Here is a 13,797-nt window from a genome sequence, read left to right on the forward strand (position 1 = left end):
TACATCTGAGACATTAGTGACAAAGAGAAAACCATATTTGAGGGACTATAAGAAACATTCTGTTTCCCATTCACGCTCTACTTAATATTTAGGGTCACGAGAAATTTCTACAAAAGAGAAAAAGAAGAAAGTAGCTCCATTGTCAGAAATGGCAGCACTGAACAAATAGCTCTGTAGTCCACAGACTGTGAATACAGCTCCAAAGATAATATTTTATTTGCATCCAACAAGTAGAACACTGACATAGTATAAACATAACATGATAACAATATAACACAATAAGAACCAAAATTCCTGCATTAGCCAAATCAAGACACTTATGGAGAAGAGTATTCAAAAGTCACCAAAGACAAAATCATCAGGCCCTGCAAGAACTAGGCTTGAGTCTCCAGCAATTCCTTATCCTCTTTGGATTTTAATTCTCTTATCCACAAAACTACAGAGTTGTATACCTAAGGAATCTTCTAATTCCACAATTGTCTAATTCTATAATTTTTAGAATTCTTTAAATAAAGTAAAATTAGAATTCTTTTTTTTTCCCCTCACAAAATTACTTTAAGCCCTGTGAAAGGAAATGTTTCTCTTATAGTTGTTGGAACTAGAATCATTCCTGGCTCTATCCCCCACCCCTCAGACTCAGCAGCTGCCAAAGCTGCAGAAAGTGGCCCCAATCCAAAGGGCTCTTTTCCCTGGAGCACAGGAGTGAGAGTATTCGAGAGCATCTGGAAAGTCTGCTTAATATTGCAGTCACTTCCCAGGGTCGCATGTGCTTCCTGGCAGCAGCTAATGATAGCAACAGAATGAGCATCCAGGATCTCTCTCCATCCTGTGCTTCACCTGTTCTGAGGGTGTGCCTGGAAAACGCCTGCTCCAGGACTTAAGTGGCAAGTGAAAAGCAGCAATCCTGCTTACCACATCTTTAAGCAGCTTTTAAAAAACGCCAACCCTAATCTGAGAAGAAAGGTTCAAGGGCAACATTTCCTTTAAGAAACTAGCAAATAATTTGGGTAGCAGTAGAATTATAAACATAAACTATAAAACATAAAATATCCAGCCTGCCCCCATGTACTTAGTGACTTGTGACATTATTCAAGCCAGTCTCTCACAAACTTTATGTGAACGTTCGGTTTTCTGAAAGTCTATTGACTTAAAAATGATTCAGTTACTGTGTAGCTGAAGGGAAACAAACCAAAGGCCCTGAAGTGTTTGAAAAACACATTTTACTGATTTGGAAGGAAGTTAGAGCAACACTGTCCCACATGTTTAACTCTATCCAGGAAAATGACAGCAGAGGCCTAGGTTAGATGCAGAAAGCACTTCCTACTGGCTTTCTCATTATTTCTGCAGAGCTATTAACTAATAATGAGAATTATTTCTCAACAAGATTAGGAAGTAAGATGACATTTTAATATAGTCCTTCTCTATCCTATTTTAATAGGTTCCTTCTCCTTTCTTCCCCAGACTCCTCCCATGCCATCCCTTACATCCTTCTCCCATTTGTCCAAAACATGGGAAAAGATTTTATCAACTCTTTCACCGAGAGGCAGTACTGACTGACCCATGCTACTGTGCTTGTAAACTATTGGTCTCTTAACAGGAAAGATACAGGACAAATAATAGAAGGCTAAGCCCTAACCAATCAAAAACAGAGATTTGTAGAGAAGTGAATACTCTGAAAGTCTACAAATAATAATTATGTATGCAACTGCCCACACCTCCTAAACATAAAACGTCATTGCTTCCGGTGTCAGTAATATCTTCTAGTCACCACCATAATAAGAAAGAGTTGACAGCGGCAAAATTGTAAACCTGGAAGTAATCATTTCACAGCTAATGTTCAAAGCAAAGCTGTAAGAGGAAAAAGACAAGTGAGGGTTTACCCACTACACCAACTATCTAGGGCCACTGGGAAGTTAACTGAGTTTTGTAACTTTCCTTAAACCCCCACAGTATTGATAAGTATGGAAAACGTAGTGATAATCAAATTGCATTTGTCATCTATCTGACTAGTACAAAAACTTAGGTTTTTTTCAAAAATTTTAATTGAATATAATGACCAAAAGTTATTTTAGTACAAGAATTTTCAGAATGACTCTCACAAGTAAACAATTGCCAAACACCTCACTATTAATCTGGTATGAGGTCTGGTTGCCATAGAGCAGCAAATAAACAACACAAACGAGCATGATCACCAAGCCACATGCCAACACTTACTTTCCATGGAAAATTCTTAATTAAACTGAACAGTCTTAAGGAGTCAGTTTAGTTTTTGTTATTTATAATTTTTTTAGATTATTGTTTTTCATAATTATTCTTAAATCTCTTAAAGTGCTCGTAATTATTTTTAGTGCATAAATTTAGAGAAAAAACAAAGTAATAACTACTTAATAAAGAAACAGAAAAATACAGATATTATAATTTCTCTTCATGTGTTTTATATTTTCATAAATATTTATACAAACATCTGCTCCTTTGCCAACACACAAACACCTGAGTCTATTCTTTTCAAACCACAGTTTGAAAAGAATAAACAATAAGGTGACTTATCTTAAAGGCACTTCACCTTGATTTTCTTTTTTTAAAAAAAAGTTACAAACATTTTTCAAATATAATAACTATGAATTGTTAGTGGTGTCTCATTGACTCACATCATCACATTAGAGATGCCTTCCCACAGGGGCAGAGAAAGAAACTTATATCCAAGACATAAAATATTTTATATCAAGAAACACATTTCCAAGTTTTTGTTTTATGTTTTTTGGTTTTTAGTTTGGGGGAGTCTTTGAGGCTATTGTGAATGGGATAGTTTGGATGCTAATCCATATAGGGGGAATGCATGGGATAAGTGGAAGAACTTTGGATGGGGCAAAGGGGTAGAAAAGTCAGTGGAATGAGATGGACAACATTACCCTAGGTATATATATGATTGCACAATGATGTAACTCTACTTCATGCACAACTAGAGAAGTGAAAAATTATGCTCTTTTTGTGTACAATGAACCAAAGAGTTTTCTACTGTCATGTATAAGTGATTATTAGAACTAATAAATAAATAATTTCCTTAAGCATGTCACATGTCATTGTTATTGGAAAACAAGAGTTTTTTTCAGCTAATGACATTGTAATTCTAACACTATATGATTTATACTATTCCATTTAATATTAATTTTAATGATAACTAAAAATGTGTAAGAAAAGAAAAACTTTGTTTAAATACCACAGCACAATTATGAGGACTAATACAAAAATCTTCCCTACATTTCCAACACCTTCCTCTTTTTTTTACTTTCTGGCCTCCTTCCATACAGCTTTGCTACAGATGGTGAGGCCACAAGGAAAAATAAAGCATTTTGCATTTTGCAGGAGAAAATGTACTCAGTTTAAAACTTTTCTGTCTCCCCTGCTGCACTGCCCAAAGTGGTCCTTTCTTGACCCTAGAGTTAATTTATAATCCCATACGAAGGGAAAATTCAGAGTTTACAAATCCATGTAATACAGTAAAACTCGGAGAAAAGTAATAGAAGAAAGATGGAATCAGATCCTAGAGATGAGGATCATCTAACTACTACCTAACACATCAAATATCTAAGTAACACAACCAATGGAAGATCACCAAAATAATATGATAATCCTGGCAGAAGCTAACTCACATACACATGTGGAATCAATTAATGCATAAATCACATCTGGGTTTGTATTTTTACCTACTAATAATTGTATAGTTAATACATAGAGAAAGTAATGTAATTATACATTGAATGAATTTTATCTATACTGGACATAATTATTCTAGTTACTGTTTATTTCCAAAATCAATTCTAAATCAACACAAATTCTGGATAAGTTAGTTTATTCATTAAAAGCAAAGACTGGTTAAGCACCAGAGCAGACATTATCTTGTTCATTGATTTCTGGTTCCCCTCTGCTTCCATAATTTTATTTCCTGCCATCTCTGAAGTTTAGCATCCTATGAGACTAACACTGAAAAGTAAATCACTAATAGAAGTAGATCTCAAGTTTTTCTCACTGTTAAAATCGAAACTCCATCAATATGTGTTCCTAAATAACTAAAATAAGTCCTCCGATCTGCTCTCACCATAGACTTTTGGAAATAAAATATAAACAAGGAAAAAAACCTTTCATTATTTTAAGCTATTGAGATTTGAGAACTATTTCTTACTGTAGTATAACATGGACTTTACCAATTTTACAGGAAGACAAAACTAGGTAAGAAAATTTTCTTTGTAGCATATCAACATATCCCCTTCTCTACTTTAGTGATGGTAGTAATAGTTACTGTTGTTGTTTAATGTTCTAAGATTAATCCTCTTTTAAAACTAATTGGTAATCTCTAAGCAGAGTTTTTGTGACAAATATTGATAAATCTATAATTATTTTTTCAATACTAATTTATCTGCTCACAGTAGGCACTCAGTATGTAATTACTGAATTTAAGAAGTTGTCTAACTGAAGAACAATGATATGATCATGTTCTTAAGTAACCTGAATCCTTACGTTGTAACATTTATAGAGTATAATTTGTTATACTTAAATTGATTTAATCTCTAGGAAAATTCATAATATTATTTTAAATAATTAAAACAGATATGATGAATTATTTTCTGCAAACAAAGAACCTATTTTGGAATTGGACTACCTTAGTCCAAATTCTGATTTTACCATTTACTCTGTGTATGGCCTTGGACAATTATCTAACCTAACTGAATGTTGGCTGTCTCTTTTATGAAATGCCCATTTCAGAAAAATGTAAAAATAAATGTTTTTAAATTAAATGTGAAATTTCAAGTCTATTACCCCATATATATTATAATCAATAATACTAGTTGGAACTTGCTGCATGTGTTGAAAGTGAGATTAGATTTGGGACTTTTGGTTTATATTTACCAAATAACTATGTAAACCTTCCTGATTATATTCATAATTACCAAGTCCTGTCTATCATTATCACTAATGAAATGCTCTCCAAATGCAGACAGTAAACTAAACTGATTAATTTTGTAATACTATGAACTTAATTTTTCAGTGTAACAAATAATCTAGTGTCCAGAGTTATGGATTGTCAATAAAACACATATCTTTGTGTTTGAATACATCTACCAGAGGAAAAAATATGATCCTATTTAACAAAGTAAAAAACAACATAATAAAAATAAATAAATAAAAAACTTACTTTCAAATACACTCAAGGACTACTTGGATCCAATGTAGTTCTTACAAAACAGAATTTTGATGACATAGCCAAATGAGTCCAAAAAATGTGAATTAAATTTGCCTTAAAAAATTACATATGGTGCAAAAATAAATAAGTAAGGGGAGAAAATACTGGGTACAATGAGCTTGGACTTTATTAAATGTCAAATATTTTAACCTAATTTGTGATATTTGTAAACTTAAAAGGCTGTATACTCATTAAGAAATACTTTGTTAATATTCCCATACATATTCAAATTATTTTATTTTTTTCTTCAATCTCAATAATTTCTACTTGAGTTAAGCCTTATACAAACATTTTTATAAATTTTTAATTCACTCATGTTTTCCAATTTGGCTGTATTGCTATACATTTGAAACTCAGTTCCTTTCCCCATTTTAGTAGCTAAGAATTAGAAAATTGATTACAGTAGAAAGTGCTACTAAAACGAAACTGACTGATGACAAAAAGAATGCTTTGGCTTGCAAAGAGTTTTGACTGCATGAAAGAACCTAAAGGCATAACCTACCCTAATGGCTGATTTCATTACACCAAGACCCAAGATTTATAATATGCTCACCACACCCCATGTTTCCCTAGCAGTCTTATAATAATTGGCCAGTTTTGCAAATATGAAGCTTTATCCACATAATACAACTCTCCTAAGACCTAACCAGCTAGTGCCACACTCAAATTTATCAACTTTAATCAAAACTACTCTAAGATTTCATCTCACTCCTGTCAGAATGGCAATCATCAAGAATACAGGCAACAATAAATGTTGGCAAGGATGTGGTGAAAAGGGTACATTCATACATTGCTAGTGGGACTGCAAATTAGCGCAACCACTAAGGAAAGCAGTATGGAGATTCCTCAGAAAATTGGGAATGGAAACACCATTTAACCCAGCTATCCCACTCCTTTATACACAGAGGACTTAAAATCAGCATACTATAGCGACGCAGCCACATCAATGTTTACAGCAGTTCAATTCACAATAGCTAGACTATGGAACCAACCTAGGTGTCCCTCAATAGATGAGTGGATAAAGAAATGTGACATATATACTCAATGAAATATTACTCAGCTTTAAAGAAGAGTATAATTATATAATATGCCAGTAAATGGTTGGAGTTGGAGAATATCATGCTAAGCAAAATAAGCCAATCCCACAAAACCAAAGGCCGAATGTTTTCTCTAATATGCGGATGCTAATTCACAATAAGGGGGGGCACTAGGGAAGAATAGTGTTACCTTAGATTAGGTAGAGGGAAGTGATGGGAGGGGAGGGGAGAGGATGGGGGGACAGGAAAGATAGTAGAATGAAACAAACATTATTACTGTATGTATATATGTGACTGCATGACATGTACACTTCTGTAACATGTACACTCAGAAAAATGAGAAATTATATCCCATCTATGTATAATATATCAAAGTGCATAAATGCATTCTACTGTCATGTATAACTAATTAAAACAAATAAAAATTTCCAAAAAAACAAAACCACATGATTTGTAAGTTTAAGAAAAAAAAAAAAGACATACTGGACAGGGGCTGGGTTGTGGCTCAGTGGTAGAGCACTTACCTAGCATGTGGGTAGCACTGGGTTCAATTCTCAGCACTACATATAAATAAATGAATAAAATAAATTTTCATCAACATCTAAAAAAATATTTCAAAAAAAGAAGTACTGGACAGGACCATACCCAGAAACTTCATGTTAAGATAGCTTTATAAAGGTATCTTAGTCTGTAGAGGGTAAAAATTTGGTTATGATTCAGAGTCTCAGAGAGGATCCATTCATTTACAATAGTTTATATTGCTAAAACATAAAATAGGTTAGTATATTGTATAAACAGCTTTGGTGACAATTGATATTTCTTGGCTCTGAAATGGATACAACACTCCCATCAGGGAATATAATAAGATGTTGAGTGAGCTTTTTCTTATTTTCCTGGAGCCAACACCAAGGCCCATAGCTACAGACAACAAATGCTGGCTACTCCATCTTGTAAGTTCTACGAAACGATGATCTCTCTCAGGGTTAACTAAGAGAGATCAATTTATTATTTTTGGCTTTAAAATAAACCCCAACTTCCCGCACATGCCCATCAGGAGTAAGATGACTGAGAGGTAAAGGAAGTAAGTTTGGCAAGGAGTATGGGAAGTAGAGCTGCCTAAATTTTGAGGGACCACTCCTTCTGTCCTGTGACTGAGGAAAGCCAAGTACATTCCTTGCTGAGCTCCAGGGGAAAGAACTCTGATATAAAGGCAGGAACTCCAGTGGAATGTTTGGCTGGAAGTTCTGCAAATAAGTGAAAGACAAAGACAAAACAATATGCACTGTCAAGGTAGAGTGGGGGACCTCAAGTCTCCATCCCAGACAGACAACTGTATGTAAGGGATTCCCTATGCCCCCAGATCAGAATGCTAACCTAGGAGGGTAGGTGAGATTGACAACTTCCTTCCTGTTGGGACCACTGAATGTGGGAAGAAAAGAAGGATGCCTATGGTACCATCAACTGAGATCTATCTACTCACTGAAATCATCAGTATCCAGGGGTGCTGCTTGGAGGTTTACACTGGAACAAGCCAAGAAACACAACTGCATGGAACACAGAGGAGGACCCAACCTCTTATCAGAAGACACCCACCTTTTCCTCTGCCCTCCTCTGAGTTTTTTCTTCCCAACCCTGCCCTAGCTTGCAATTAGTTCAAGAAGAGAAGATCTTTTAAGCAAATAACTGATCAGAGTTCTTAAAGGTGTGAATAATAAACATCAGAACAAAGACATTCTAATAATGTCTAAAAGTTACTAAGAAATCACAGTGTGCAGTTTAAAATGTTTTAAGAGAGTTTCTAGCCAGTAGGGAATAGCAAGAATGACAGGTGGCTATCGTGGAAATAAAAGTAGAAGTGTTATAACAAATCAATTAGTCTCCTCAAAAGAAAAATATGCTAATGATTTGTCTTTATTTGCATGACGAACAAATTAGAAAAATAAAGTTTAATCAAGGAACCCTAAATTTTCAGAGTATATTAAAGTCCCCTAGGGCTGTAACTAAATTGCAGTTTTCTTAGCTCCACCCTACCCCAGAGACCCAGTTCAATGGATCTGTGGCAACAAACCAGAATCTGTACTTTTGACAACTTAATCCTTCAATGGTATAAATATCCCTCCACAAATTTCTTGCACTGCAACCCACAAATGTTGATAAATTGTATTTTCATTTTCATTTAGTTCAAAATTATTTGTAATTTCTCTTGAGACTTATTCCTTGGCCCATGTGTTTTTAGAAGTATGTTGTGTAATCTCCATGTATTTGAAGATTTTCCAGTTAATTTTCTGTTATTGATTCCTAGTTTAATTCTGTCGTGGTCAAGAGTGGACATTGTATAATTTCTACTCTTTTAAACTTGTTAAGATGTGTTTTATGGCCCAGAATGTGGTTTGTCTTTGTGAAAGTTCCATGTGAGCTAAAGAAAACAAGGATTCTGCTGTTTTTTGGATGAAGTAGCTCAGAGATGCCCATTATATCCAGTTGATTGATGGTATTCTCAAGTTCAAATACATCCCTGATTTTCTGTCTTCTGGATTGGTCCATTTCTAAAAGAAGTGTGTTGAAGTCTCAAACTATAATAATGAATTCATCTATTTCTCCCTACAAATCTATCAGCTTTTATCTCACATATTTTAATGCTCTATTGTTAGTAATATACATATTAAGAATTGTTAAGTCTTCTTGAAAAATTAAGTTTTTTATCATTATGTAATGTCCCCTTTATCCATGATTTTCCTTGCCCTGAAGGCAACTTGATTGAAATGTAGGTCCTTGAGGAGCCATACTTAGAGAAACACTGGCTGGATTCACTTCTATGGCTTTCTAGTTACCATTAAATTAAAACAACTTTAATTTGTTATCTTACAGTCCAATGTGTGTCTCTTGAACCAAAATTAAGTGATTCCCAAGCTACATTATTTACTGAAGTCTCTACCAGATAATTCATTTCCTTACCTTTTTCTAGCTTCTACCCACACCTAGGAAAAGACCTACCTGATTAGATAGAGCCCACCTATATAATCCAGGATAATCTCCCAATCTCAAATTCTTTTTATACACTGACAAAGTCCTTTTTGCCAAGTCAGGCAATATTATCACAGGTTTTGGAGATTAGGATGTGAATATCTTTGTGAGAAGCCAATATTTTACGTACTACACTGCCCTAATCACATTTACTCTGTGATTTTAAAAACGTTTTCAAAACTATATTAGTAACACTTGACCAATATTCAGAGGCAACATCAGAAAAAAAATAGTTTTCTCAATGAGGAGTAGAATTTTAACATGGCCATAGCATATTATGCAATTTTTATAATGATAATATTTTTCTGCCTTCAAGCTTATCTAGGGCTAGTTGGCATTAATGGAGTTGAAGACAACTTCCATTAACAACAGAGCAGAATTTAATAGGGCAGGTGAGTGCAGCCAGGAATAAGGTCTACAGACCCCAGCAAAGTGTGGATTATTCAGGCCTGAAGTTGCCACCTCTTGGTTGTTTAAAAGATTGAACAGAAAGACAAATTCCTATAAATCAAGACAAATTTGTATGCTCAAGGCACTCACAGTAGGTGGGAGAGACTGATAGCTGCAATAAGTCAGCTAGCCAGTATGTGCCCTTAGAGTTAATTACCCCCTCCACACCCAGAGACATTCAGAAGACATTCACCAAGGCTTGGACATTTTCCTTGTCAACAGCTGGTACATTTGAAACCTAGGAATCCCTTAAAGAAGTCTTTCCCCCTTAAAAATATTGTATGAAATTCTGGTATTTGTTTAGATCACTGACCCATTTGATTTATTCTTGGGTATGTTGTGACCTGTAGATCTAATTAGATTTCTTTTTTTTTTCAAAGATCGTCCATTTCTCATAAGACCATTTATCTATAAGTTCATCTTTTTTCCCAGTAATTTGAGATATTATCTTTGTCTCATTATCAATTTTCACATGCACTTTTGTCATCTTCTGGACTGTCTGTTCTATTCACTGATCTATCTATTCATGTGCCATCAACCACACTGTTTAACAATAGAAGTTCTATAGTGTGTCTTGACAACTTATGGGAGTAGTTTCCCCCCTCATAGCTTCTCTTTTCATCGTTCTTGTGCATTCATTATTAAATATGGACTTTGGTATAAACTGAATATTTTCAATTTTAAAAGATTGCATGTTTATTAAATTTGTGTTAAATTTATTAACTGGGGAAAATGACATTATCATGATGTTGAACAATCTTACGCAAGAATAAGAAATGCCTTTTCATTTGTTCAAGTTTACCTTTGTGTTTTTGAGAAGTTGTTATGGTTTGGATATGCTATGGTTTGAATATTCCCCAAAACCTCTGTGTAAGACTAGGAAAGAATGTTCACAAGTGAAATTATTAGATTATTAAGTTATGAATGGATTAAGTGGTTAATGATAGGTTGCAGGTAGGGAGTGGGTTGGAGGAAGTAGGTCACTGGGCCTGTGCCTTTGGGGTTTATGTTTTGTCATTGATACTTCACTTTCTCTGCTTCCTGACCCCACTATGAGCTGAGCAGCTTTCCTTCTGACCCTTCCCCCACCTTGGGCCCATAGCAATGAAGTCAGCCATCTATGGACTTCTGAAACCATGATCCCCAAATAAACTTTTCCTCCTCTAAGTTGTTCTTGTTTGGTGTTTTGGTCACAGCCATGCAAAAGATTAAAACAGAAACATTTAATAATTGTCTTTTAGAGGTTTCATTCATCTCATGTTAAGCTATTATTTCTATCATTATGTCTTCTGTTTACTATTGGATATAGAAAGGTGATTTACTTCTGGATGTTAGTTTTATATACTACTAACTTTCTAAATTATTATTTGTGTTCAAAACCCTTGAATCTCTAGGATTTTCCAGATATTTCATCATATATTCTACAAATCAAAACTCATTATTTCTTCTTTACCTGTTTTCATGACTTTAGTTTCTCATATTTAATCAAATTGGTTAAAGTCTCATGTATAGTAAATAGTAAAAATAATAAGCATTCTTGTCTTGTTGCTAATCACATGGATATTACTCTAGAATTATGTAAGGAGCTGAATTTAGAACTAAGGTACACATACAAAAAGGTATGCTAAAAAAGTATACCTAGAATTCCTCTTGGACATTAAATTCAAAATAAATCCTGAATTTTGTCAAAGGCTCTTTTGGCATTTATGGGAATATGTCCTATGATTTTTTTCTTCTTAAAGAAGGTAAGATGTGACGAACACTGAGATTTAATCCAGATAAGCCTTTCAATGGTATGAATGTGAGCAGTTCTACTTCTGTGATTGAAGCACATACACTAGATAGTTTTTAATGTCTCTCCCCATTCTGAAAGGAATGTTTGTGGGGATCTCATTTGACACCTATATGACAGTGAAGAGTGGGTTATATATGCAGAGTAAGTACAGAACACCCAAACAGGAGAGAGTTTTTTAAAAAAATATTCTCAAAGAGGTACCACTTACCTGTGTTATTTTCAATGTGATCACATATTTTTTAAAACTAGTTCAATAAGGTCAAGAGTACAGGACACGGGGCTGGTTGTGACTCAGTGGTAGAGCACTTGATTAGCATGTGTGAGGCCCTGGGTTCAAATCTCAGCACCACATAAAATAAATGAATAAAATAAAGCTATTGTTAAAAAAAAAAGAGCACAGGACTTAATAAAAGTGACCAAAAAAGGACTTAAGTGAAGCTGAACTCACTCTATAGAATGTGAAGTATGAGAGAAGGGTTTCAATATGGCAGAATAAAGGAGGTTGCTTTCCTGGTTGCTCGGTGGCATGAAACAAAGAAAGTAATTAGGCAGTTTCTCATCAAGGTGGGTGGAAAGAAGGTATGTGTGTGTGTGGGGGGGTGTCTTTCATGGGAATTAATTCTGGACATTCAAAGCAGATCAGGGAATCAGGGGTGGAATACAATAAAATAAGGAAGAAATCCACACTGCACTGCAGCTGCTGCCACTGCCAACAACACCAGCAGCACCCCCACAAAGTAGAAGGATAAGGGGATTAAAGAAACCTGTATTTTTAGGAGGCATGAAGAACACCTGAGTATGGAGAGATCAGAGATCAAAGACCTTGTAGGACTAATCTGAAAGGCATTGCACTGTGCAAGAAACCTCATCTCCCCAGCAGCCTCCAGAGAAAAGAGGGAGGAACTATTTTGCAGTTGAGGTGTTGGGGCAGCAGCTAGGGGAGCCAATTTCCACAAGTCCGAGCTTGGCCCAAAATACAGGCCTGGCAAAGCCACACCATAAGACATAGAGTGTGCCTAATGAACAGGGGAAAAATCAAACATAGAAGAGGGGAAATTCCACCAGGCTCCCTGCTTCCCCTCCAAACCAACTGCTTGCAGGACTAATTGGGAGAGATGCTTTCATCCAGGAATTCAAAAGGGAAGGGACAGAAGTGATTGAGTTTGGAGACTGAAATGCAGTTTCCATGGATAATAGAGGAGCCTAAGGATTGACTCCTCTGTCACACAAGTGGAACCCAGAGAAGATCCCTGGGTGCTATCTCCCAGCACGGACCAGCACCTGCTGGGACCTGAAGGTGTGCTGATTTCAAATCTTTAGACTGATCACTAATCACCAAAAAAAAAAAAAAAAAAACAAGCCCTGGAGCCAACCTAAGCCTAAACCCTGCCTCCAGGAACTCCACCTATAGGATCTCTTCTCACACTCCAAGAACACCAACTAACACTGCTGAGAAGGGAAGCCAAGAATCTTTTGAATGCCAATGCAAACACTTCTTTAGTTTTTCATCAAGATTTTTTTTTAATGTTTCTTCATCTGTTTTCTTTTTCTGTTCTCTGTTAAATTGTAACCAGAATGGTTCCTGGACACTTATACATATTCATATTTGTTATTTTTTTCTCATTTCTATCATTTTTTGAAGGCACTTATTTTTCATGGGTCAGTATTTGATGATTAGGATGTGTAATTAGTATGTTTCAGTTTTGTTTTATTTTATTTTTAATTTTAAAAATTTTATTTTACATATTTTTTCTCTCACTTATCTGTTTCTCTTCTCTTTCTCTATTTTATTCTGCTAACAGTCAATCTCTATTGTTCTTTCATTCTTCCATTAATTTTTTACTTCCATTTTCTCTCCCCCTCTTTCATAATCATCACATCCTACATTAACTCTGTTCTATCCCTGTTCATCATTCAAAATTGTGTGTGGCATGCTGAAGAGAAGTGTATCAACAACAAAACCCAAACTCAGGCCTCGAGTTCCAGAGGCAGAGTCCACCCACTCACCCCACACCCACTGCAGAGCCACCCTGCACCCACGTGGAGATCTACCCCACACTGGGATTCCTTGTTCATCAAAGCATGGATCCACAGCCCAACATCAAGAAACATACAGGCTTGAGGCTGCCACCACCACAAAACTGGGATATCGCCGCTTCTAACAAGAGACTACAATAAGGACTTAGGAAGATGTCACCAAGGTCCCTGTGGACTGGCTATACCAGAGGTTTCTCTACAAGGGATGCTAATAG

Source organism: Marmota monax, unplaced genomic scaffold (genome assembly GCF_021218885.2).
Source record: "Marmota monax isolate L192 unplaced genomic scaffold, Marmota_monax_Labrador192_F-V1.1 WCK01_AAM20220418_F8-fsc00227, whole genome shotgun sequence".
NCBI lineage: Eukaryota > Metazoa > Chordata > Mammalia > Rodentia > Sciuridae > Marmota > Marmota monax.